Source organism: Sus scrofa, chromosome 7 (assembly GCF_054392235.1).
Source record: "Sus scrofa isolate SSC_HxYL_T2T_F1_AM1 chromosome 7, Sscrofa_HxYL_maternal_Yorkshire_Landrace_v2.0, whole genome shotgun sequence".
NCBI classification, from domain to species: domain Eukaryota; kingdom Metazoa; phylum Chordata; class Mammalia; order Artiodactyla; family Suidae; genus Sus; species Sus scrofa.
In genome coordinates this window covers 57,176,106-57,203,613 of record NC_139389.1, presented here as the reverse complement: position 1 = coordinate 57,203,613, position 27,508 = coordinate 57,176,106, and the positions used below count along the sequence as shown (strand labels likewise).

At 42.2% G+C, this 27,508-nt stretch overlaps 1 protein-coding gene across 37 annotated transcripts in view; it reads left to right on the top strand.

Annotated features, from left to right (window-relative positions):
• Positions 1–27,508, top strand: part of MTHFS (methenyltetrahydrofolate synthetase) — a 315,580-nt gene that overhangs the window by 241,775 nt on the left and 46,297 nt on the right. For 3 of the 37 annotated variants that reach the window (XR_014810305.1, XR_014810349.1, XR_014810333.1), the window contains one exon: positions 14,686–14,900. The exons of 33 other annotated variants lie outside the window; for them this stretch is intronic. The gene's annotated coding sequence lies outside the window, so the exon portion shown is untranslated. Of the gene's footprint in view, positions 1–14,685; positions 14,901–27,508 lie in introns of those variants that run through there. One more of the 37 variants, XR_014810340.1, reaches the window with a different exon arrangement.

Below are 27,508 nucleotides of genomic sequence, written 5' to 3'. Positions count from 1 at the left end.
CAGGGTTCATCCGTATTGCCATACAGGGCAGGATTTCCTTGTTTATCATAGCTGAACAGTATTTCTTTCGTTTTACACACACACACACACACACACACACACACACACACACACTTTTTTTTTCCTGTATCCATTCATCGATAGGTGGACACTTACGTTGTTTCCATGTCCTGACTATTGTAAATATGATTCAATGAACATGAAAGTGTCGATATCTTTTCTTTTTTAAATTTTATTTTATTTTTATTAGAGGATATATTGTGTCAATTTCTGCTGTACTGCATAGTGACCCAGTCATTCATATACATATATATACCTTCTTTTTCTTATGCTATTTCCCATCATATTCTGTCCCAAGAGATTGGATACAGTTCCCTGTGCTGTTCATCAGGACCTCATTGCTTATCCATTCTAAATGTAATAGTTTGCATCTAACAACCCCAAACTCTCTGTCCATCCCACTCCCTCCCCTCTCTCCCTTAGCAACCACAATTCTGTTCTCTATGTCCTGAAAACACTAACTCTTTCTGAGTGTGTTTTCATCTCAAAGTTTTATGATTTCAGGTCTTTTAGTTAAACTTTAATCCATTTTTGTGTTAATTTTCGTGAGTGTAAGATAATGGTCCAGTTTCATTCTTTTGCATGTGGATATCCAGTTTTCCCAGCACCATTTATTGAAGAGACACTCCCTCCCCCATTGTATATTTTTGGCATCCTTGTCAAAGATTAGTTGATTATGTATGTGTAGGTTTATTTCTGGGCTCTCTATTCTATCCCATTGATTTATGTGTCTTTATTTATTTTGGAACCATACTGATTGTGAATATGAATAATATATACTATGAATATAATGTGATTAACTGTGGTCCTTACCCCTACTTGGCTCATGGTCTAGTGGAGAAAGGAAAATTTCTAGCTATTTATCTCCTTACTATTTATTTGCTTATTTTTAATGATTTTTATTTTTTCCATGATAGTTGGTTTCCAGTGTTGTCAATTTTCTGCTGTACAGAAAATTGACCCAGTCACACATACATGTATACATTATTTTTCTCACATTATCATGCTCCATCATAAGTGACTAGATATAGTTCCTAGTGCTATACAGCAGGATCTCATTGCTTATCCAATCCAAAGCCAATAGTTTGCATCTATCTCCTTACTATTTACTGTAGTGCTTATTGTTTCTATTTCTTTTGGAGTCAGTTTTGGTAACTAATGTTTTTATTGACCTCTGGTATCACAGTTATGACCTAGGAGCCCTAGGACTCTATAGATGGGTCACGGGTACTGTGGAACAGAGAGTATCCATGGGGATGCAGAGCAGGAACTTGGATGTCTCTGGGGGTATTATTTTAAAGTATTTTAAATCCAGACTTTCTAATCTCTTAGGATAGAGTTTAAAGTGTTATTCTTTTTCTTTTTTTTTTTTCTTTTTAGGGCTGCACCTACAACATATGGAAGTCCCCAGGCTAGGGGTCGAATCAGAGATGCAGCTGCCAGCCTACACCACAGCTGCAGCAATGAGGGATCCTTAACCCACTGAACAAGGCCAGGGATTGAACCTGCATCCTCATGGATGCTAATTGGGTTTGTAACCCACTGAGTCACAATGGGAATTCCCGAAGTGTTATTCTTTAAGTTCTTTCTTATCTATAACTAGATATCCATCCTTAGTTCTAATTTTGAATAATCACTCATTTTTCCTGATTAGACTAGTTTTGCCTAGAGTATGGGTTTAATGAAAAAAATTATCCTTTGGGTAAATTTATCAATTCAGTTTAAAAAAAACTATTAATTTTTGTTCATATTGTTCTTTCTTCTTCTATTTTTTCCCTTCTGTCTTTAATATATGGAGTTAAATGCTTGATTTATCTTTATTCATTCTCCCTCAGTAGTAAATAAATTTAATATAATAGCTTGTTTTTATTATTGCTGAGGTATCGATGTGTAGCATTCTTGTTTCATTTTTCTTAGCATTTTATTATTGCTGTTTAGATTTTTTTTTTTCTTTCACCCTAGAAATACTTAGGGCATTGCTTTTAAATTTTTTCAGGTGATTTGATTTTGAAAATAATGATTGTGCTAGGCTTGAAAAATGAGTCCATAAAGTTTCTACTTGAACAAAATTCTTATTAAAATTGTCTTTATATTCCAATATAGACCAGGTTTATGGGCACTGAAAAAAAAGTGAAAACAGTGAAAAAAATTTTATAGGGCCCAGGTTGTAATGTAAATTTGTTAAATCTGCCCTCCTAATTTTATTATTTAGGACCTTTATATTCTTGTTTATTATATACCTTCCTCATCTGCGAAGCGCTGAGAAAAGTATACTGATCTATGTCATTGCTATTCTTTCAATTCCTTTTTCTTAAAAGCATCTAGATGCAATGTTTTGTTAACAAGGCAACTTGATAAAGGTTCACACAGTTATGAATGAACCCTCACAACAACAAAAATAGTCTATTCCCTCCGTTTCTGTTATATTTTACCCTTGGACTCTACCTTGTCTGTCTTGACATTACAATCTTTGTTTTTTCTCATGTTTTTCTGATATACCTCTGCCCACCCTTAACTTAGCATCTTCGCAGATCTTTAAAAAATTACCATGATTCCTTGCTCCTGGGGAGTTTTTGTTGTCATTTTTGTTATTTTTAATGTAACCAGCCTTAGGTCTTTTCATTGTTTGATGGGAATAAAAATAATAGCGTATGCCTCATTGGGTGTTAGAGAAGTAAATAAAAGCATGCATGTCGAATGCTTAGCACAGCTTTATTGTTATTATCAGTATTATTATAAATCCCAAAATATTCGAAATCACAAACGTCATACTTTTAAATTAAGTTTTTCCACGCTTCACTTTAAACCATAGGTTGCCCTGTCAACTAAAGGAAGTTTGAATTTAAACAAGTAGAAAATATACAACTATTGTTAACGCTAATTATGAGTATTCTTACACTGAGTAAGGAAATGCTATAGGCTGAATGTTTGTGTCCCCTTCCCCAAACCTTTATATTGAAATCCTAAGTCCCAATATGGGGGTATTTGCAGGTAGGGCCTTTGGGAGGTGATCAGGCCTTGAGGGTGGAGTCCTCATGACTAGGATTAATGTCTTTACAAAAGGAAAGCCCAGAGAGTTCCGCCACCAGACACTGAATCTGCTAGCATCTTGATCCTGGATTTCCAGCCTCCATAACTGTGGGTGTTTGCTGCTTTTAAACCATCCAGTCTCTGGTATTGTGCTACAGCAGCCCGAATGGACTTAGACAGGAGTGGGATAGATTTCCCTCTCAGACTTCAGGATTCTAAGCCACCCGTTTGTTACCTGAAGTGACAAGTCTCCTGGCTGCCAAAGCGGTGCCCATCATCACAGTCTAAGAGAGGGTTTGACAGCCAGCTGCCTGTCTCTACAGCAAGTTCCTCTGCTCACTGACTGTGAGACTCAGAGTTACGTGACCTCTACTTCCACCCCCCAATCTGTGCTTTGGGGTTATTAACAGCACCCTCTTCCAGGGATCTGTGGTACAAATTAAATGCACTAGCAGGTGCAGGGAAAGGTGAGCTGTTGAAACTACTGCTCATATTTTCCTCCCCTTCCTCCCTCTCAGCTCTGGTTCACTCCCCTGCCACCTCATATAATTAATCAATCTGAAGGAATTCAGTAAGAACAAGAAACATTATCTGAGCACATACTCTGTTCCAGATACTCTGCGATTCAGTAGCTCTGCCAGGAGATGGATATATCAAAATCAGAATTACAAGGCAATGTGAATAATCATTTGCGATCAACTTAAGAAAATAACAGCTATAAAGCAGTATAGCAACTACAACAACATCGACATAAGTAAGGGGAGGAAGAGATGCAGAAAAGGGGAGCAGAGAAGGGAAGGCTCTGGAGGGAGAGAAGTACCCGTGAATGGAGGGTCCAAGCTGGATTTATAGGCAAACACAGCACCTGAGACAGCATAGAGGCATCTCCAGGGTCACTTCCTGCCCTCCGCTTCCAAGCATCTCCCCGTGCTGTTTACCTCCCCATAGAATGTCCCTCATCTTCTACAATCCAGCTCAAGCCCCACTTTCCCCAAGAAGCCTGTCCCAACATCTAGAACTCATTTGCTCCTTCCCTGTACTTTTATTTAGAAGCCTGTCCCTGAGCTCTGACCAAACCAACAGTCTTCAGTCTCCTTTAGAGAAATCACCTTCTAATTCTCTGTATTTTTCCTCTCCCCTCTCCCAAGTGCCCACACAGTGCTGGATACACAGTAGGAGCATTTCATTGGATGAAACGATGACTGAAACAATTAAATAACTAATGTTTGGTCCCATCATCATGGCTGGGAGAGGCCACTTCCCACTGAAATCTCCATCAGCCTTTGAAGAAATCAGAGCGATTTGCCTTTTCGGCTTTCACACTACGATGCTCCTTTTCCATGATTCTCTTCAGGAATCCCAGGGAGCAGAAGGGACCTGGCTGGTGATCACAAAATGGCTGGGAGACAAGAAGGAAAGGGATGTAGAAAGCTGGCAAACACAACCCTCATTGCTGAAATGTCAAACCGACTGAAGTCAAGCCCATTAATCTTGTTTTATTGCAAGATTCACAATCTCCATGCTATGGCAGCCACAAAATTGATGGATGGGTTTCCCTGCGTTCACCCAGCGCCTCCGCTGCCTGGGAAACCAGATCTCAGATGAACAGGCAGAGGAAATTAAACCTGCCTTTCGAGGTTTTCAGTAACTGCTAGTAGAGAAAGATGGGGCATTCGGGGTCTCTGGCAGCCAAGGTGCTTACGTTTGGTTTTTCCTGCATTTTTTTGTAAGCAAATCAAAGAAACAGCAGTGCTGAAACCATCATGGTAAATCTTCAGCACCTTCCACTCCAAGGAGGGGGTGGGAGTGGTTACAACCTGGCCGCCCTGTTGCTTGAGGCCGCCAGGCTGTGATCTTGTTTGACTTCTTGCTAATGAAGTAGGTGAAAGATGATAATGCCTGGCTGTTTTAATTTGCAATTTTTTTGATCACTGGGGAGGCTGAATCTTTTTCCATATGTCAGTTTTCTAGCGGGATTTCCTCTTTTGTAAATAACCTTTTTCTTTGTGCCCCTAATATAATTCAACATTCAGTTCAGCAGTTCCACATTTATTGTGGACCTATTATGTGAGTAGCACATTCAGTGCAAGATATACAGACAAATGTCTATTCCATTTCCAAATACAGTGCAGGAATGGGGGTGGAAAGAGAGAGAGAGTCCAAACCTATGTCACTTCGATATAGTGATGTCGCTATGTCACTGCAATACAGCTGATAAGGATCCTCCCAGAATACTTTCCTTGATTTTGCTGTGATTTGTGTTAATTTTAGAGAATATAGAGGCATTTCAATTTTTTATGTCATGCATTGTGTATCTTCAGATCTTTGCTCATTCTGTTTTCTACCTTTCTATTTTCTGTTTCTTTTCTTTTCTTTCTTTCTTTTTTTTTTTTAAGGGCTGTACCCACGGTATATGGAAGTTCCCAGGCTAGGGGTCAAATTGAAGCTGCAGCTGTCGGCCTACCCCACAGCCACAGCAACTTGGGATCCTAGCCACCTCTGTGACCTACACCACAGCTCATGACAACACCGAATCCTTAACCCACAGAGTGAGGCCGGGGATTGGACCCGAGTCCTCATGGATAGTAGTCGGGTTTGTTACCACTGAGCCACAATGGGAACTCTGTATTTTTCTTTTCTTTATTAATTTGTAAAAGTTCTTTAGGTATTTTGGAAATTAATCCTTTATCTTTAGAGGTACCACGCGTATCTTTTCTAATCTTTTTATTAAACTTTACTTTTATACCAAAAATTGTCATTTTCAGATCATTCTCTAACACCATATACAGAAATAACCTCAAAATGGATTGAAGACCTAAAGGTAAAGCCAAAAACATAAAACTCCCAGAAGAAAACACATTTTTGATATAAATTGTAGTATTATTTTTGTGAGTCTATCTCCTAAAGCAGAGGAAAAGCAAAAATAAACAAACAGGACCAAATCAAACTTGTAAGATTTTGCACAGCAAAAACAAACAAACAAAGGGAGTTCCTGTTGTGGCTCAGTGGAAACGAATCTGACTAGCACCCATGAGGACGAAGGTTCAATCCCTGGCCTCGCTCAGTGGGTTAAGGATCCGGCCTTGCTGTGAGCTGTGGTGTAGGTCACAGGTATGGTTCGGATCCCACATTGCTGTGGCTGTGGTGTAGGCCAGTAGCCACAGCTCCTATTTGACCCCTAGTCTGGGAACCTCCATATGCCATGGGTGTGACCCTAAAAAGACAAATAAAAATTTAAAAAATTTTTAAAAACCCTGCTGAATGAGAGAAGATGTTTGCAAATTATATGACAGGTAAAGGGTTAATGTTCAAAATATGTAAACAGCTCATGTAGCTCAAAAGCAAAAAACCAAAGAACTTAATTAAAAGATGGGCAGAAGACCTGAATAGACATTCTTCCAAAGAAGACAGATAGATACCCAAGGGGCACATGAAATGATGCTCAGCGTCATTAATCATCAGAGAAATGCAAATGAAAACCACAATGTGATATTACCTAACACCTGTCAGAATGTCTATCATCAAAAGGCCAGAAATAACAAATGGTGAAGATGTAGAGAAAAGGAAACCCTTGCACACTGTTGGTGGGGATATAAATTGGTGCAGCCACTGTGGAAAACAGTATGGAGATTTCTCAAAAAAACTAATAATAGAACTACTGTATGACCCCCCAGTTCCACTCTTGGATATATATATATATATATATATATATATATACAAAAAAAAAACAAAACCCTCACTAATTCAAAAATATACATGCAGAGTTCCCGTCATGGCTCAGTGGTTAACGAATCCGACTAGGAACCATGAGGTTGCAGGTTTGATCCCTGGCCTTGTTCAGTGGGTTAAGGATCCTGCATTGCCGTGAGCTGTGGTGTAGGTGGCAGACGCAGCTTGGATCATGCATTGCTGTAGGCTGGCGGCTACAGCTCTGATTAGACCCCTAGCTTGGGAACCTCCATATGCCGTAGGAGAGGCCCCGGAAAAGGCAAAAAGACAAAAAAAAAATGCACCCCAGTGTTTACACCAGCAATATCTACAATGGCTAAGATAGGGAAGCAACCTAGGTGTCCAAAAACAGAGGGATAGATAAAGAAGATGTGGTACATATATATAATGGAATACCTCTCAGCCATGAAAAAGAATGAAATTTTGCTGTTTGCAGCAACACGGATAGAATTGGAGGGTGTTATGCAGTGTGAAATAAGTCAGATAAAGAAAGGCAAGTACGGTGTGATAGCTGAACAATAAAATTAATTAGGTGAATATAACAAAATGAAGCCAACTCACAGATATAGAAAGCAAATTAGTGGTCACTAGTGGGGAGAGGGAAGGGAGGAGGGGCAAAATAGGGGAGGGATTACGAAGTGAAAACTACTGTGTACAAAATAAATACACAACAAGGATATATTGTACAGCACAATATATTTTATATTTTATAATTATAAATGGAGTATAACCTTTAAAAATTGTGAATCACCATGCTATACCCTGAAACGTATAGACTATTATACATCGACTATACCACAACACAAAATTGTCATTTTGATGTAGTCAGATTTTAAAATACTTTCCTCTGTGATCAGTGCTTTTTACCTTTGTTTAAGAAATAATTCCCCACCCTTAGCCTATAAAAATATACTCTGATATTTTCTACTAATCTATTAAAGTCTATTAAACTTTTTCTCTATTTAAAAATCTATTAAACTTTTTCTCTATTTAAAAATCTATTAAACTTTTTCTCAACAAAAATTTGTTATTCCAGGGAGTTCCTGTTGTGGCTCAGTGGGGTATGAACACAATTAGTGTTCATGAGGATGCGGGTTCAATCTCTGGCCTCACTCTGTGGGTTAAGGATCCAGTGTTGCCATGAGCTATGGTATACGTTGCAGGCCCAGCTCAGATCCCATGTTGCTGTGGCTGTGGTGTAGGCTGGCAGCTGAAGCTCTGATTTGACCCCTAGCCCAGGAACTTCCAATTGCCACAGGTGTGGCCCTAGAAATAAATAAATAAATAAATAAATAAATAATTTATTTTGTATTTATAAAATTTTGATTGAAATATAGTTGATTTACAATGTTGTGTTGGTCTCAGTTACACAGCAAAGTGATCCGTTTTATATGTATATACCACTCTTTTTTAGATTCTTTTATTACAAGATATTAGATATAGTTCCCTGTGCTATACAGTAGGTCCTTGTTGGTTATCTATTTTATGTATAGTAAAGTGTATATTTTAATTCCAAACTTCTAATTTATCCCTCCACTCCCCCTTTCCCCTTTGATAACCTTAAGTTTGTTTTCTACGTCTATGAGTCTATTTCCGTTTTGTAAATAAATTCATTTGCATTTATCCAAGATTTTTTAAAGATTCCATGTGTGGGTGATATCATATGATATTTGTCTTTCTCAATTAGATTTTTAATCAATCTGAATTTTATCTTTGTACCTTTTACTTTCTTCAAGTGTGGATATTAGAAATGAAGAAGATGAATTAGAATTTATTTTAATGCTTGAGAACTGATGGTGTTGGGTGGAGATTGTAGGTGTCCAAAAGACTTAGACAGCTTTATCGATAAATCCATGAGGGCCTTTCGGAAATTTTAAGGACTTACTCATATTTCCTTTTGGCCTTCGATCCTATTTTGGGGGTGTGTGAGTGTGTGTTATGTCATGTTTATGCATACAAACGGTCGCATGCACACACACACACATACACACACACGTGCGGAGATTATCTATCCTTGAAATTGGTTAATTTCCTATCCTACAATTATGTGTAACATGGCTGCATACTATAAACTTTTCCCTTACTATTAGCTACTAGATTCTCATTCTCATTTTTAATGATATATTTTGTATTTCTTATATTATTAAAAGGTTGACCAGGGGCTTCTCTGTTTGGTTGTTCTGATTTCCTTTCAAAGCTGCAGCTTTTAGTCACGCTATTACTGCTTACAGAAACAGTAACTACCATTTCTGCCTCTTAAGATCCATTTTGCCTTTATCAGTTTTTCACCACTGAGCTTTGAGCTTTACCAGACATTATTGAATTTAATTTTTACAACAACCCTATAAAAATGGCACTGTTACCCATATTTTACAGATGAGAAACATGGGAAAATGGGTCACAGAGAAATTAACCAAATGTTTCAAGGGTTGCAGAGTTGTGTGTGTTGGAGTGAAGCTAATTAACCCCAGGTTCATGTGACTTCAGCTTTGGAGCTCTTTAAACCCTACATTTTACTGCATTTCTTTTCTTTTTTCTTTTGCCTTTCCATCTCATTCCATGCTTTCTTTCAATTTTTTTTTCTGGTATTGTTTTATTTCTTTTATTTTTCCCTGGCTATGATTTTCTGTTCCCAAAGTGTTAAGTTCATTCTCTTTTTCATTCTGCCATCTTTCCGTGCCTCTTTCTGTCTCTCATGGTTTCAATTTCCTCTTTGTTGTGTGGGGCATTTTTCCTAGTTTCTATGTTTGAGTAGTTTTCTTTTTAATGTCTATTTGAATTTTTAACTTGCTGCATTGTGATCCCAAAAGCATTATCTAAAAACTTCTGCTCTTGTCTGTTTGTAGATATGATTTAGTATGTGATTATTTTTTACTTATAGACCAGGTGTATATACTTGAAAAGAAAAAGTAATCCATATTTGTGGTTTATGAAATTTGGTATAAGTCTGTTGGATATACTGCATTTATTGTGTCTTTCATTTTCCTATGTTCCTATTTAATCTCTGTCTACTTGGATCTGTAATACACTGATAATGGGAAATTACTTTCTCTCACCCAAGCATGTCTTTGTTTCATTTCTCATGTATTTTTATGGTTTTTGCTTTATGTGCTTGCAAGTCCTATGTTAAATTTTTATTTTTAAACACTAGAATTAATCCAACTGTTCCTTGGTTTGAATTTGACAGAGATATTCTGGCCGATGAATTTATTTTTAGCTTTTAGAATCTTTCTACTGCATAAACATATTTTATGGGCAATTTAAAGGTAACTTTAGAAAAATACAATCTTGGGGAGTTCCCGTAATTTAAAGGTAACTTTAGAAAAATACAATCTTGGGGAGTTCCTGTCATGGCTCAGTGGAAATGTATCTGACTAGCATTCATAACGATGCAGGTTCGATCCCTGGCCTTGCTCAGTGGGTTAAGGATCTGGGGTCGCCATGAGCTGTGGTGGAGGTCACAGATGAAGCTCGGATTTGGCGTTGTTGTGACTGTGGAGTAGGCCAGTGGCTACAGCTCCAATTTGACCCCTAGCCTGGGAACGTCCATATGCCTGGGTGCAGCCCTAAAAAGAGACAAATAATAAATAAATGAAATAAAAAATACAATCTTGGAGTTCCCTGGTAGCTTAGTGGTTAAGGATCCAGCATTGTCACTGCTGTGGTGCAGGTTTGATCCCTGGCTCTGGAACTTCTGCATGCCGCAGGTGCAGCCAAAAATAAAAATTAAAACATAAAAAGTAGAAAAATAAAAATAAAACAAGACAATCTTTGACTATCTTGATGGGCCACTAACACTCATTTTTATTGTCATCATGCTGTGTTTGTCACCTGTCATCCCACTTTACGTGTACTTGTCCTCTGTCTTCTCTTTGGATTTTTGATGGATGTTTTGATACATGGTTATAATAGATGTCATTTTCTGTCTTAAAGAATTTTAAAAGGGAACTCTCCGATTTTTAAAAGCTACTTTATGGTCAATTAATGAGACATGTTATGAACACTTCTTCTGACTACAATCGTCATTGCTAAACTTTCTAGGCAAGTTCAACCTTTAACTTTCCTTTGTAGCCCATGAACGATTTTACAGGTTTTTATTCTTTTCCTTTGTCCTCCTTTCTCATTCCTTTCTTCATTGTTAAGATCTGGGTTTTGATACTACTTTATTTTTTCTCACTTTTCTTTTTTTAGTTGTAGTTATTTGTAGTTTTTGTGAACCACAAATTTAATTAAATTAATTTTCAATGATCAATTCCATTTTCTCCTGATCTATTGTTAATGTATCTTCGACATCCTTACTGTTATCCATGACCTTTTTTAAATGGGTGGCTGGGCATCCAGGATTTTCCCAGTAGTTTTCCATGTCCAGATTTCCCTTTTCCTCTCTGTTTTTTAGTGTGTTTACTGCAGGATGGGCTCATGTGAAGGTCTCCTTGTAGGTCTTCAGTTCTAACATGAAATACTGTAGACTTCATAAAGACACAACTGGGCACCCATAGCACATTCTTGGTTAACACCCTAATGCTTATGGATTGTAAAATATCCCTCCATTTTATTCTTTCATTGCCTTTACAATTAGAAGAAAAGAGAAGAAAGATATGACCAGACTTATATTGAGCACTGTGATGGCTTGAATTATGTCCCCTAAAATTCATATATAGAAGCTCAAACACCTGATGCACTTGATGTATTTGGAGATTTGCCCTTTAGGGAGGCAATTAAGGTTAAATCAGTCATAAGGGTGGGACTTCATCCAGTAGGACTGGTGTCCTTATGAGAAGAGGAAAAACTATTAGGGATTTGTGCACACAGAGACATAGACCACAGGAGGACACACTGAGAAAATGGCCATTTAGAGTTCAGAGAGAGAGGGCTCTCCAGAAACCAACCCTGTTGGTATCTTGATCTTGGACTTGGAACCTCCAGAACTGTGAGAAAACTAATTTCTGTTGTTCAAGCCACTTTGTGATATTTTGTTACAGCAATCCCTAGAAAAATAACATAAGCACTTACTCTATGCTAAGAATGAATACAAAATGTTTAATCCCTACCAGTAATTGTGTGCAGTATTTTGTGAATAGGGAAATGGAGTCTTGAAAAGGTGAAATGACTTGCTGAAGTTGGTGAATTTATTCCAAAATCAGTCTCCAAGTCACATGTTTTCCATCTACAGGCTGAGAAGGATCAAGGGGGGATTAGAAATTCTAAGAGGGGGTTTCCCTCGTGGCTCAGTGGTTAACGAACCTGACTAGTATTCATGAGGACCCAGGTTCGATCCCTGGCCTCACTCACTGGGTTAAGGATCCTGTGTTGCCGTGAGCTGTGTGTAGGTCGCAGATGTGGCTCGGATCTGGCGTTGCTGTGGCTCTGGTGTAGGCCGGCAGCTACAGCTCTGATTTGCCCCTAGCCTGGGAACCTCCATATGCCGCTAAAAAGACAATAGACAGGAAAAAAAAAGAAAAAGAAAAGAAAAGAAAAGAAAGTCTAAGAGGACTCACCCCACCCTCAGTTAGTTCCAGAAGAGAGACGGGGCTGAGCCCCTAAAGTCCTCACAGCACTGGGGGCTGCTGGGGAGGTAGCCAGGCTTAAGCCATGTCATAAGTTCAGGGAGAAGGAGACGGGAGCCTGGGTCTGAGCTGAAGGCAAGAGCAGGCCACCCTCTGGTCTCTGGGCTCCAGGCTGCCCTTCTTTCATTGTTTCTCCCCTGTCCAGACCGAGTCAATTCCTGAGCTTCCCAGGCTGTTCTTCTGTGACTCTGCATACTTGCCACCTCGAAGCTTTGGCCAGGCACAGAGACAGAAGTGTGGCCTGTACAAAATGATTTTGCTCAGGAAGAGAAATGCCATGAATTCTCAAATCTCTGCAAACATAGGATAATTAGGTGGTACAATGGTTAATGAATTTAATGCAGATAATTATATCGTAATGCACAGTGACAAAACAATTTAAATTGAGGACACACATCAGTGGCTTCTGATTCCTTGGGATTGCTGGTGAGAGGAAGAGGTCTGCTCAGTGCTTCAACAAGAGAGATATTTTATATCTCAGAGCACAGGGGGGTGCCTTTGAGGCATCAGTTTGCCTACAGTCAATCCACGCCCTCATCTTCCCATTGGTCTCACTACGCACAAACAAGCCTGTTGGTTGGTAGAGAGAAAGATACCAGCCAGTGGAAGGACGGCTCCACAAATGGATAAAGAAGACCTATGCCACAAGCAAATGTGTGCTTAACTCTGGGAACCAGCTTTGACACACAGCTTGCTAGTTTATAAAGCTGTAGCTGGTCTTAAGGGAATAGAAACCCAGGTAGAACCTGGATTAGAGCAGTGATTTGGAACCACTTAGACCTTGAGACAGATGAAGAGGGATGCGAGCCCCTTAGAGTCCCTGCTTCTGAAGCCAGGGCGAACCCTGTGGAAATGCAGGCACAATGCGGGGGCTCCCAGGACCAAGTCCCAGTTCACACTGAAGGGGAGTAAACCTGGGATGCTTGTCTCTTAGCCACTGGCATGTTGTGGCACATCTATTGAGGCAAGGAGCAGACCAGTAGATGGGATTTGGGTACAGATAAGTTGTTTGGTACAGAGAAATTTTATGTGAGCATCACAGCTTCTCTGTTCTCTTGACAAAACAGACAATCTAGCCACAGTAGGCTTGGGTTCTTAGGTGCCAACAGTGGGCAGGAGCTGAGGGCCATTCTCCTCTTTAGATGGGCAGGCGGCCTCTGTTCTGCACATCCTACTGCCCTCCATTGTCTTCGTTCATTTTGACAACCTTCCCAATCTACTAGGCATTGGAGATTCTGTCCTGGGCAGGCACTGTGCTAGGCAGTGAGATGCAAAGACGAATAACACAGTTCCCCTTTGTGCGGGAGTCTCTCGGACACAAATGATTTTCCTTATTCACTCAGTAAACTACGAATGTCTATTCTGTGCCAGCCTCTGTGCTGGTGCTGGGAATGGAAAGATGGAGCACCTTGCTAGTGTTTTGAAGAGCATCCAATCTCAAGCTGAGAGAGACATGTCAACAGATGGTTGAAATACAGTGAGATCCTGCTGCATAGCGCAGGGAACTATACCTTGTCACTTGTGATGGAACATGCTGGAGGATAATGTGAGAAAAATAATGTGTGCATATGTATATATGTATATGAATGGGTCTCTTTGCTGTACAGCAGAAATTGACAGAATATTCTAAATCAACTATAAAAAAAAATAAAAATCTTACCCAAAAAGGAAAAAAGAAATACAAAGTGATTGCTATGGTAACCCAGAAGCCATGGGCATAACAGGATTAAACCTTCATGTTCTGTCCACACTGGCCAGAAGACTGGTTAATGGTGTTCCACAAGCAAGCCTGGGACTGAGCAACCAAGAGATCAATTTTCAGTAGTAACCAGAAATAAGAAGAGATTTTTCCTTCTCAAGGCTATAAATTCTCCCTCATTGGTTCAGCAGGATATTAAAACAGAGAGACACAGCTGCAAAAGTTGTCTGGTTATAGAGAATATATACTATTCCAGGACTTTCAGAAGAAAGGCCTAGGATTCAGTTTGCATTTGGAGCGAAGAATGAGTACAGACGAGAACTAAAATAGAAGAGAGTTTTAGGGCAAGAATTAGGCACCCTAGTGCAGACGAGATGGTGTAGGAACAGAACACTGCAGGGCACGTAAGAAAATCACAGACCAGACTAGCCCAGAGAGTTCCCTGCCTACGCTGGCTCTGGGCAGCCACCAGGCTCCAGATCAGACTGAGTCTTGAGTTTCTAATTGTAAACCATGGGCATGAAAACCTGATGGGAGTGTTCACACCCTCTAGCAGACCATCTGTTTAAATATCTGTACTGTGTCTATTTCTTTTTGTAGAATGGACACACATTTCGTTGTCTTCTTCATCAGGTTGCAACTTGGAGAGTCTCCCTGAATGATGTGGCTGCCTCTCTTGGACATCGTAGTCTTAGAATTAGGCTTGCGGTGCCCTGCGGAAAAAGCAAAACCAGCCAAGAGCTCCCCTTTGCAAAGACAGCACCATATTTCCCCTTGTTTCTGGAGTAGTACATGCAGCAGAGCCGTGAGTTCAGGTGTGTAAGAGCCCTGAGGAGAGAGCGTCTGAGTTTGCCTGGGAGCCTCTGAGGGGGTGGGGAGGGTTCACCATGGATAGAGCCCTGGGGCCAAGACTTGAAGGAGGAGGGAGTCAGAGGATAGATGCCTCCTACGGCGGGGTGGGGGGTAAAGAAGGATCTCAGGGTGGTGTTGCCTTACGCTTGAGGGGTGAAAAGGGTTTGGCCGAGCAAAGAAGAGGAGGAACCTCAGCCCAGCAGGAAGAAGAGCATGAGAAATTTCAAGGAGGCATGAAATAGTAGAGGTTTAATGGAAATCAGCACTCAATGTCCTGACTACTACACCAGTGTCAGGCTAAAGTCATGGAAAATGGGGGGGGGGTTAGATATCGATGCTGATGGAGCTGTGAATGGGAGCAGAACTCTGCCTTTGAAATGTTTGCCAGGCAGTGGAGGTCCAGGCAAGTTCAAGGAGGAGGCATAGGTGACCATGACCTCTTTCTTCTCCAAGGTTCTATCATTGGGAACTTTGGAGGCAGGGCCATTGCAAATACTTGGAAAAATGTGTATAAAGCACACTGTAAGGTGCCCAGCAGTTGGCAGACAGGAGCCGCCCAGCAAACAGCATTCCCAACTTTCCCCTTTGGGCACACAAGGAATATGCTGAGCTGGATCCCGGCCAGCTTGGCTGCCAGGAGATTGCAGGACGACAGGCAAACTTCTCCATCGCTGCTAAAAGGTAGTGATGGATAGAGATGCCAAGTGATACTTCCTCTTGCTGGCGAGTGCTCACAGGAGAACAACGCGTCCCACCTTCTGACAGTGCCCACTTTGATGACATCTCATTCATTTTAATAGGTTTCGCTAATTAACAGGTATGAAAAAATCAGTGTGTGTGCAACAAAAATGTTATTCCAGGCTCTCTTCCCAGATGACTGTGTGGATAACTCCTCTCTTTGGACAAAATTAGAAACCAAACAGATCTTACAAACAGACCCTTAGGTAGCCTAGCCAGTAACTGGGATAATGACAGTTTCATCTCTTGCCTCCTGACCTGAGCACAATGAAATTAGCCGTGCTCTGCCATTCTTAGCTTTGGGATCTTGGGAGAGTCGCTGAAACCCTGTGAGCTTCTAGATTTTTAAAGGACAATAGTGTTCTCTGATACTATAAAAGAGTTATGCATACGAAGAAAGAGTGTTTGTAAACATTTGGTTAAAGTCACATACTGAAGTTAGCTGCTATTATTATGAACACTGTAAATATGATTCTGGCTTTTTTTCCCTTTTTTCAGAAACATATGAAAGCTTATGTATAACTGATATGGTCATGTTTTTTCGTAAATTATTTCCAGAAAGTTATCTCAATTTTTGCTAAAAGACACATGAAGCTTCTCAATTGTAGCCAAGCAACAGCTTTTAAGTGAGGTTTAAAAAACAAACTAAAAAGAGTATAATTAGTTGATTTCTTGGTTCATTGAATTGATTGGTTCACCCTCCAAAGCTGGAATAGGCAACTTCTTTTTTCTTCACCAGAAATGTTTCTGTTTCGAAGAAGGGGTGTAGGGGTTAGGGTCCAAGCAGGCAGAGGCATGTCCTGTAGGACATCAGCCATGTGCCACATGGCACAGAGGCAGTGAGAAAGCCCATTACCCACAGATGGATGAGGACGTGCTTAGGCTCATGCCCTCTCCCTCCATCCAGCCCCCCATAAAGTTCACATACATCTTACCTCCAGCTGCCCCCTCTCCCTTCATCCCCCCCCAACTACCAATCATTTCCAGAAATTTAAAGTGACGTCATGGCTTACATGGGGTGTAGCCCCTGCTTAATGCCCTAATGGGCCTCTCCTTCCTCCCTCCAAAAAACAAACCTCTCTGAGTTCCCGCATCAACATTTCTCAGCCGCAACATCTACTGGTTTTGGGGGGAGACTGGAGGGCCCAGGTCTCGAACTGACTTTCCTCAGGTGTGCTCCCGCCTTTCCCCGCACAGCCATTCAGCCCCCAGGGTTAAACCTCCTCTCCTTGAATTTTCACTCTAAATCTGGTCCCAAGTTGGGTTTGGCAGCAGCAGCTCTGATACAGAGTGCAAGCTGTTTGGGCTGCAAGCTGTTTATTAGGGATTAACATCTGTGAAGGCAAAGGGGGAAGACCTTCCTGTCCTTACCGTGATTGCAAGTCCTTGGCTTTGCACAGTTCAGGGTCCTGCCTGCACGGTCCAGGGTCCGATTGTACCCACAAGCCAAGTTCTAAAGCAGCCTCTCCTGCCGCCAACCCCAGCCTACAGGGGAGACCCCTGCTGGACTTAGTGGGGGTAAACAGTGCATTTTCTGGATCTCCCTTTCAGAACCTGATCACCTGCTGGCTACTCCAGTCAAACTGGGCAGAAGAAGAGGTGAAATATGATAAGATTTTGCAATGCAGGCTTGACACAATTTTGCTCATCTTAGGGGGGCTTTAGAGTTGCATTCTTTTGGGAGTTCCTGTGGTGGCTCAGGAACCATCCGACTAGGAACCATGAGGTTGTGGGTTTGATCCCTGGCCTTGCTCTGGGAGTTAAGGATCCGGCGTTGGGGTGAGCTGTGGTATAGGTTGCAGACACGGCTCGGATCCTGCGTAGCTGTGGTTCTGGTGTAGGCCAGCGGCTACAGCTCCGATTTGACCCCTAGCCTGGGAACCTCCATATGCCACGGGAGCGGCCCTAGAAAAGGCAAAAAAAAAAAAAAAAAAAAAAAGAGTTGCATTCTTTTGGGCCCAGATGGCCAGGCCTTTATCCTCCCCCCCCTCAGTTAGTCACCAGGTGAGAGTTACCCAGGGAATGGCTTCTCAGGCAAGGTGTGGCTCTGCAGCCCTGGAGGAGCTGACAACTGCAGCTATTTGCTGCCTCCTGGCAAATCAGGACTTGTTCTGGACTCTGCAAATGTTAGGGGCAGGCCTGCCCTAGAGAGGGTGTCCCACCTTCAGTAGTATGGACGCTTTAGGCTGGATAATTCTTAGCTGTGGGGGACTGTACTGCATATTGTAGGATGTTTAGCCCCATCCCACCAGCTTCCAATAACACCACCCCAATCACAGGAATTAAACACATTCAGACATTCCCAAATGACCCCTGGACTGTGGGGAGGGAGGCAGACAAAATTACCTCCAGGAAAGAACCACTGCCCTGGAGTGACTAGTTGGGTATAGCTAGTTTGGGGTCATTCTAGTTCAAGAAGACCTAAAATTTCTCACTCAAAAAGACCTTTAGGATCTGGAGAAAACAAATGTCTTAGCAAAAGGAGAGTTAAAACAATTTAAAACGTGTACACAAGACTAATAAATAATTTCCTTGGCAGATGCAAAGAAGACAGAGTAGCGCTGACTGTATGCTGTCTGGTTAGGGCTTACTCTCTGAGCTGTGGGTATCAGGGTCTGGGGCCAAGGATCCCGTCCAAGGGCATCAGTGTCTTCTTTGGACCCCTGTGGACCCCTGTACTGCCTGGTTGTGCCCTCTTGAGCTCCACTCTGGGCTTGTTGACCTGGCTGCAGTGCATAGAGGTCACCCAGCCTCCTGCTGCATCTGTATCCTGACCTGTGATTCAGACCGCAAGGATTTTTCTCCTGAGCCACAGGTCCGGGTGGCAGAGCTTCTCCTTCTCTGAGAATTGCACAAAACCACATGGTGCAGAAAAGCCTCTCAGGGAGACCGCTGGAGCCCCAACTGCCTGACTCACGCTCGTGATCAATCTCTGCTCTCTTCGGCGATTTTAGGCTTCTGGTCAAAGGGCTACTAGATAAACCCTATCCCTGCATCATGTGCCTTTTTTATCTAAGCATCATTTACCTAAGACATCTTAGACATTAAGATTCTTATAACATTCTTGCAGCCATGGCGGAGCCAGATCAAAGGAGTTGACTTTCCCAGAACCGGGCCTGCCCCTCATTGCTAGTTTCTCTCTAAGGGACATTTCTTTCTGGTCCTTCTAGGCAGCCCCTGGGGTTTACCGTAGCCCTGACTGGAAATACACACCTTTCCCTGATGACGGTTCTTCTGGTTCGTGATGCCTTCTGCCTGCCCTGCTGAGCTGGGGGAAAATAATAGCCCCCTTCTTTGCTGGTAACAATCTCCATCTCCACTGCCCACCCCTAGAAACCATCTATGCTGCTTTGACAGTGGACATTCACCCATTATTGATAATCTCCGAGAAGGTAGAGACTGTGTGTGTCCTGGTCACAGACACGACTTCAGCGCCTGGCACACAGAAGGCTCACGGTAGGCTCTGCCGTGCAAGTCATCTATTGGAGTGAGTCCTTGGAGGTCTTACTCTGGAATCATGACTCTACAAATGGTACTCAGTAAAATCACTTGGGGTTTCATTTGCTTCCAGATCTTTGTAATAGACTTTGTAAAATTCAAAATAATGAAGGCAGTAGCTGAATTCTGAGGCCGTGTGTATAAGGGGAGAACATTTATTTAACACTTATCATGTGTCGGCCCTGTTCTAGGTGCTTTACAGACTTGGCTGTGTTCAATCTCCATAGCAACCCCACAAGTCACTATGACCACTGGCATTTTAGAGAGAAGACAAAGGAGACTTGGTGATGGTTGTAAGCACGGTCATGGTCACAGTGTCGGTGGTAGAGTCAAGATGTGAACTCAGGACGGTCTGACCAGCCTGTGCACTTTCTCGTCTCTGCTGCTTTTTCCTAGATGCAGTAGAGGGACTTGGAGCAGCAGGGGGCAGACATGGGGTTCATGTCCCCTCAGAGTCCTCCCCTCTTTACCGTTGGTAGAGAAGGGGCATCTCCAAGGAAAGGGTAGCTGTTCTCTAACGTAGACCAAGGAGAAGAAGAATCCTGTTTCAAAACAAAAAGGAGCAAACGAGACTGAAGTTGAAACCAGGAGCGATGGCCACGGCCATCACCAGGCAGTCAGGGAGGGCGGTGAAGTCCTGAGCTGGTTTGACTGGGTCAGAAATAAGGGAGCTGCATGAATCCATGCTCCTAAGTGGCTTGTAAGAAATGCTCGGCAGTTAGAATGCATTTGCACTTAAAGTGGCTAATCAATGATAATATCTTCTGCTCCTTGGTTTCAACATATATATATAAACACTACATGAAGAGAAGAATCTGAGTAAACAAGTTTGCAGATCCAATCGAGATCAGCGTGTCCTCTCCATGGTTGTCTTGTACACTAAAAAAATCTCACTTCCAGCTCTTTTTAATCTCATATTATTAAAGGAGATATCAAGTATAATTAGCATCCTCTCAAAAGCACATCGACTTTCTCATCCTTGAAGAAAGGTTGTTTAATTAATTTGAGCACGCTGAGAATCAGGTTATAGAAATATAAGCAACCAAAGCTGCAATAGAAAGATCTAAACAGCAGAAACTTCTTTGGTTTAACAGCAAACTTATCCTTTGATACTTATAATTAAGAGCCGAAACGTGTAAAGACCATTTTTTTTTAAGGGCCTCTTCGGGCCAGGCCTTTTCTAGTTCTTTTTAACCAGTTTCTTCATTTCATCCTCATAACAACCCTTGCATGGGAGATGTTCTTTTCCCCATTTCCTACAAGAGAAAACTGTGACCTAGTAATTTACTTTAGGCGATGGAGTTAGTCAGTAGAGAATCTGGAATCCTTCAAGGTCTGGTTGGTTCCAGAGCCTGGACTATATTCAGTAGCCTGCCTCAAGGTCAAAACTTGGAGACCTTAACTAGGCATGCGAGTTGCACAAATGGCTCAACTTTGGGGGGCCAGCTTTCCCAAAATGTAAACTGGAATGCTAGTCTCTGCCTTATCACCTTCAAGTGGTAGCTATGCAAACAAAAATGGAGCGATAGATGGGGACACACTGTAAAAAATTATAAGCCTACATCATAAGTATAAAGATGTACTTTCATTTAATGATCAAATAGAATTACGTTTCTATCCACTCCATCTATGTCTATAAGCATTGCCGAGGCTTCTCAGTGCATTTATTTTCTTGTTGTTTCATTGGACTGGAAAATATTTCCTTAAACCTCCCTTTCTGCCTGGCAAAGCTTCTCTGTTCTTGAAGCCGGCATTCTCAGGCACCGCCTCCTTCAGGAAAACTTCCCTGACTGCCTCTTCCACTTCCTTCCCAGTCTTGGCCTCTGTCCTAGCTCTTGCCGCACTGCACTAGACCCAGAGGTCCTCCAGTGCAGGAGCCACACGTGGCCTGTTCCCTTCTGTACTCTCCGTCACACCCTCTGCCCACTGCCCAGCAAGGAGTGGGATGTATATTGCAATAGTCCAAGGAGGTCTGTTGAACCTAACTACATGGCCTGAAACTGTCAAGTCTGAATTTCTGAGATAGGCTTCCAGACCTAAACCCAAGAAGCAATTATTCAGCCTCAGAGCAAACGGCGCTGTTCCGAATGAACCCAGGTGGAGAGTGGAGGGGCTCTTCTCTGCCTGCCTTTAGCCTACTGCTCCCACTTAGATCGCCCAGGCAGTGTGAACAAGCATCCTGGAGGCATTTCTGGGGCATAGGACTTTCTATTTTAAAGCCACGACAGTCCTAAGCCAGCCATTCACAGACTTTTCAGTGCCCAACTTGCAGGTCATTCAGTCTAAACCCCAGGCCTAGAGATGACCCTGCTTGGGGTTGGGGGTGTCAGGGGGAGGTGGCTGCTTCAACAAGGATCCTGTCCACTGTGCCAACCAGCACACAGGGAAGCCTCCATCCCCCCATTCCCAGGTGACAAGGGGCACCAGAAGTCAGGGCTACAGCTGTCAAGGGCATGGAACAGAGATCCTGAATCCTAGAATCCTGTCCCTCTTCTCCAGACCCTTGGACTGTCTGCTCTGAGAGAACGGTTGGCTCCAGGGCTGCTGTTTCAGAGCTGGGAAGGCTTCTTGGAAAGTCACTCTTGAGGATCTAAAGACCTAGCAAGGCTTGTTCTGGGGACGATGGGCTCAGAGCAGAGATGATGACATTCTGGGCATAGAGTGAAGGAAGGTGGATGGCCATTGGAGGAGGAATTTTGAAATGTACCTGAGATTTGGAGAGGGGACAATGAAAGATAAATTCTGAAAATAGAATGATGAGAAAGGATTACCTGGTGAATTGCCGGCGAGAATTCTGAGACTAATAGAGAGTGGAAGGAGGTCTTGTTTAGAGCTTAATTAGCAAAACAGGTAGTCCGAGAGGGGCAGAATCAGCGTTGAAGGGACAAATAATGATTGCCAGAGGTAGGCGTCTAAGGATCCATTTTACTTTCCAGCAGAATGATCTCCTTAGAACAAGATTTCTCAACCTCAGCACTATTGATATGTGGGGCCAGGTAGTTCTTTATTTGGGTGGGGGAGTGCTGTCCTGTGCTGTGTAGGATATCCAGCAGCCTTCATAGCCTCAGCCATGGTTAGCACCCCCATACCCCCAATCATAACTGTCTCCAGACATTGCCAAGTGTCTCTTGGTGGAGTGGAGGTGGGGGGAAACCACCCTGGTTGAGAATCACTGCCTTTGATGGATCACGGCCACCACCAACTTGTCAGACTCTTTGCAAGCTCTGGGAATATCACTTGCCAGCTCTGAAGAGTAGGGTGGGAACACACGCAGCCTCTTGGAAAACATCCACCATAAAAGTTAACAACTGGGTCTTCCAGCTCCTGTGCTGCGCTACAACAATTAAGGAATGGTATGGTGGGCACCACTGCAGCGTTTCCCTGCTGGGAACACAGCACCTTGCAGATCTGCTTAAATACTTGCTCTTCTGAGCAGAGCTTGATTCAGCCAAGGCTTTATTTACATCTGAAGGTCTCTGGTGAGGCTTTTCTAGAGAGCATATGGGGGCTCTGCTCCTGGAGAAAGGGACTATCTTAGCAAGAGGGTGGAGACTACTCGGGCTGAAGAAAGCAGCTGGCTGCCTCGCAGTTGTACTACTGTCAGGATAATTACCAAGGCATCTTTTTCATTGCGGGTCAGTATGGAAAACATTTTGACCACGTTTGGCCTCGGTCCTGCTTAGTCGGTAGTATCTCCTGCAGACCGAATGGGTTGTAAACACTGATCACAGTTCTTGAAACAGGGTAGTGCAGAACAGAGGACAAAAGAAGAAACAGGGCAGTGGGGGAAGCAAGAGAGCCCACGATTAGGGTTTCCTACCATTCATCAAAACTTGCATAAGCGTACGCAAGAAATACTAGAACATAAAGAACCAGACAAAGATGGACTGTATGGAAGCAGAGGCAGCTGTCAGAACCCCACCTGTGTCTCTTTAGCTCTAGACATTATGATTTACTATGGATTTCCATCTGCCAGTCTCTGCATCTCTTTGCCTGAAGGCTTTTGTAGGTGGCAGAGCCCGGGGCAAGCCAGAAGTTACCGGGTATTCATGCCCTGCTGCCAGGAGAACTTAACACATGACTTAAGGCATTTGGGGTGTAAATACCCAGCTCCCTCGCCCCTTCTGGCGACACCCTGCATGAGTATTCTACACTGGCTCTATGGTTTTGGAATAGGATTTAGCTCCAGTTTTCGCCTTATCACAATAGAGTTTTTGCTTGCGAATGCACTACTTATTGGCTACTTTTTCTCCCCATCTCATTTCTTCACTCATATTACGCCTCCTAGCATCACCTCCTAAATACACATCTACCCTTAACACCCTCAGTGTAAAGTCTGTCTTTGAGGAAACTGAAACCAACACATGGCCTGAACGTGGATAGATGAGGACCTGGTGCTTCCTTGCTCCGAGGCTGTGTTTATACGTAGACAGAAGGGCACACACAGACATACCCCATCAAATGCGCTGCTGGCACACAGCACGTGCTGAACTTCCAAATTTATTGGAGGGCTTTCTTTACTGACCACATGCAAAATTTAATTTCCCCTGGTTTCATTTTGAGATTGGTTGGCTTGATCACTCGTAACTAAAGCAAATAGAGGCTGTACATGGCAAGGATTTTGTGTAGATCTGTGCATTCTCATTTATGTTTTCCTTCTATCTTCAAACACATTTTAAATGCCCCCAGTTCAGTGTATGCTGGCATATGGTTCTTGCTGCTTCAGTGAAGGCTGACATTGCAGAATTGATCTAAGGCCCTGTTAGGGGTGACACAAATAGCAAGGTTGACTCTGGGTTCAGTCTGTATCTAGATCTCTGTTTTCTTTTTTTTCTTTTCTTTTTATTTATTTATTTTTGTCTTCTTAGGACCCCACCTGTAGCATATGGAGGTTCCCAGGCTAGGGGTCGAATCAGAGCCACAGCAACGTGGGATCTGAGCCACGTCTGTGACCTACACCACAGCGCGTATTAACACTGGATCCTTAACCCACTGAGCAAGGCCAGGGATGGAACCCGTGTGCTCATGGATACTAGTCAGGTTCATTACTGCTAAACCACAATGGGAACACCTCTTTTTTTTTTTTCTTTTAAAAAGTTTCTTTGATTTAATGTCAGAAATATTACATTTATGACTCTGAGATTTGAGATCATTTTTAAAACTTTGGGTAATATGTATTAACTCCATTTGCCTTTATTAACAAAACAAACAAAACTAAGTCTACACCCTTTGTAATACACAAGGGTTAAAGTCATTTAGTAGTGCCCTTGAGTAACCTTGAGCCAAGGATGAGAAGAACCCAGAATACTCTACCTCTGCGAACCCACCTCACTTCAGCCATCTCACCCCTGATGGATACGCTTGGAGTCTTTAAAACAACCATAATATTTGCTAATTAGTTTCTAATTTAAGAAATGCATGCTTGTCATAGATATTACCTGGCTCTTAGCCAAGAAGCCTGAGATTTAGAGAAAATTAGTTCAAGCCTCTTATTCTCTATCTATGGGAATTCCAATGCCTGTCTCCTGATCTCTGAAAATTCCCAGGGGCATAAATTCTCGGTTGCATCTGGCGCTAGTTTCCTGCTTTTGCTGAACTTTATTTTTATTGTTTATTTTTTTGTCTTTTTGAGCCCACACCCACAGCATATGGAGGTTCCCAGGCTAGGGGCAAATCAGAGCTGTAGCTGCCAGCCTACACGGCAGCCACAGCAACACCATATCCGAGCTGTGTGTTCGACCTACACCACAGCTCATGCTGACACCGGATCCTTAACCCACTGATTGAACCCAGGGATCGAACTTGTGTCCTCATGGATGCTAATCAGATTCGTTTCCATTGAGCCATGACGGGAACTCATGCTGAATTCTTGTTCTCATATGCATCTTACTTCCTGTGGCTGGTCTTGTCCTTGCTCCGCACAGACTCAGATGTGAAATTCATCTCCTCTCCCTGATTTCCTGCAAAAACACACCAAGCATTTATGTATGCAGTGGACCTCATCAGGTGTTTGGGAAACAGGAGTTCATGTTGTAGGAAAGCAAACACATAAAGATGGAGCTGAGACACACCTGTTCTTTTGGCAGCTCCACCCTGGGGAGTTTTCACTGGCCGCTCTTCTCCTGCAGTCTTGGTCCTTCATCACTTTCCCTCCCACCTGAATTTGTCCCTGCTTCTTTCTCTGTCCTCCACACATTGGCCCCTTACTCTTTTTTTTTTTTTTTTTTAGTACTCAAATGAATTGATCACATCTGTAGTTTTATAATGATCATAACAATCTGATTTCACAGGATTTCCATCCCACAGCCCAAGCACATCCCCCTACCCCCCAAACTGTCTCCTCTGGAGACCATAAGTTTTTCAATGTCTGGGGGTCAGCATCTGTTCTGCAAAGGAGTTAAGTCTGTCCTTTTTTCATATTCCACATGTCAGTGAAAGCATTTGATGTTGGTGTCTCATTGTATGGATGACTTCACTTAGCATGATAGTTTCTCGGTCCATCCATGTTGCTAAAAATGCTGGTATTTCGTTCTTTTTAATGGCTGAGTAATATTCCACTGTGTATATGTACCACCTCTTCTTGATCCACTCCTCTGTCGATGGACATTTAGGTTGTTTCCATGTTTTGGCTATTGTAAATAGTGCTGCAATGAACATCGGAATACATGTGTCTTTGTGAGTTGTGGTTTTCTCTGGATAGATGATGCCCAGGAGTGGGATGGCTGGATCAAATGGTAGTTCTATTTTTAGTTTTCTGAGAAATCTCCATACTGCTTTCCACAGTGGTTGCACCAATTGAGAATCCCACCAACAGTGTAATAGGGTTTCTTTTTATCCACACCCTCTCTACCACTTATTGTTTGTAGACTTTTGGATGATGGCCATTCTGGCTGGTGTAAGGTGGTACTTCATAGTGGTTTTGATTTGCATTTCTCTAATAATGAGTGATGTTGAACATCTTTTCATGTGTTTTTTGGCCATCTGTATGTCTTCTTTGGAGAACTGTCTGTTTAGATCTTCTGCCCATTTTTTGATGGGGTTGTTTGTTTTTTTTGGTATGGAGCTGCAGAAGGTGTTTATAAATTTTGGAGATGAATCCCCTGTCAGTTGATTCACTTGCAAAGATTTTCTCCCATTCTGTGGGTTGTCTTTTCGTTTTGTTTAGGGTTTCCTTTGCTGTGCAGAAACTTTGAAGTTTGATTAGGTCCCATTTGTTTATTTTGTTTTTATCATCAGTACTCTAAGAGGTGGATCTGAGAAGATGTTGCTGTGGTTTATGTCAGAGAGTGTTTGGCCTATGTTTTCCTCTAGGAGTTTGATAGTGTCTGGTCTTATATCTAGGTCTTTAATCCATTTGGAGTTTATTTTTGTGTATGGTATTAGAGAGTGTTCTAATTTTATTCTTTTCCATGTGGCTGACCAGTTTTCCCAGCACCCCTTATTGAACAAGCTGTCCTTTCTCCACTGTATATCCTTGCCTCCTTTGTCATAGATGAGTTGGCTGTAGGTGCGTGGGTTTAATTCTGGGCTTTATATCCTGTTCCACTGATCTATATTTCTGTCTTTGTGCCAGTACCATATGGTTTTGATGACTGTTGCTTTGTAGTGTAGTCTGAAGTCCGGGAGCCTGATTCCTCCAGCTCCATTTTTCTTTTTCAGGATGTCTTTGGCTATTCTGGGTCTTTTGTGCTTCCAAACAAACTTTAAAATATTTCGTTCTGTGGAAAATGTCCTTGGTAATTTGATAGGGATTGCATTGAATCTGTATATTGCCTTAGGTGGTATAGTCATTTTGATAATATTGACTCTTCCAGTCCACAAGCATGGTAAATCTTTCCATCTATTTGTGTCATCTTGGATTTCTTTCATCAGTGTCTTATAGTTTTCAGAGTACAGGTCTTTTGTCTCTTTAGGTAGGTTTACTCCTCGGTATTTTATTCTTTTGGATGCAATGGTAAACGGGATTGCTTCCCTAATTTCTTTTTCTGCTCTTTCATTGTTAGTGTATAGAAATGCTGTTGATTTCTGTGTATTAATTTTGTATCCTGCGACTTTGCCAAATTCTTGGATGAGCTCTAACAGTTTTCTGGTAGAGTCTTTAGGATTCTCTAAGTATAGTATCATGTCATCTGAAAATAGTGATAGTTTTACTTCTTCCTTTCCAATTTGGATTCCTTTTATTTCTTTTACTTCTCTGATTGCTGTGGCTAGGACTTCCAAAACTATGTTGAAGAGTAGTGGTGAGAGCAGACATCCTTGTCTTGTTCCTGATCTCAGCGGGAATTCTTTCATCTTTTCACCATTGAGAATGATGTTCGCTGTGGGTTTGTCATAT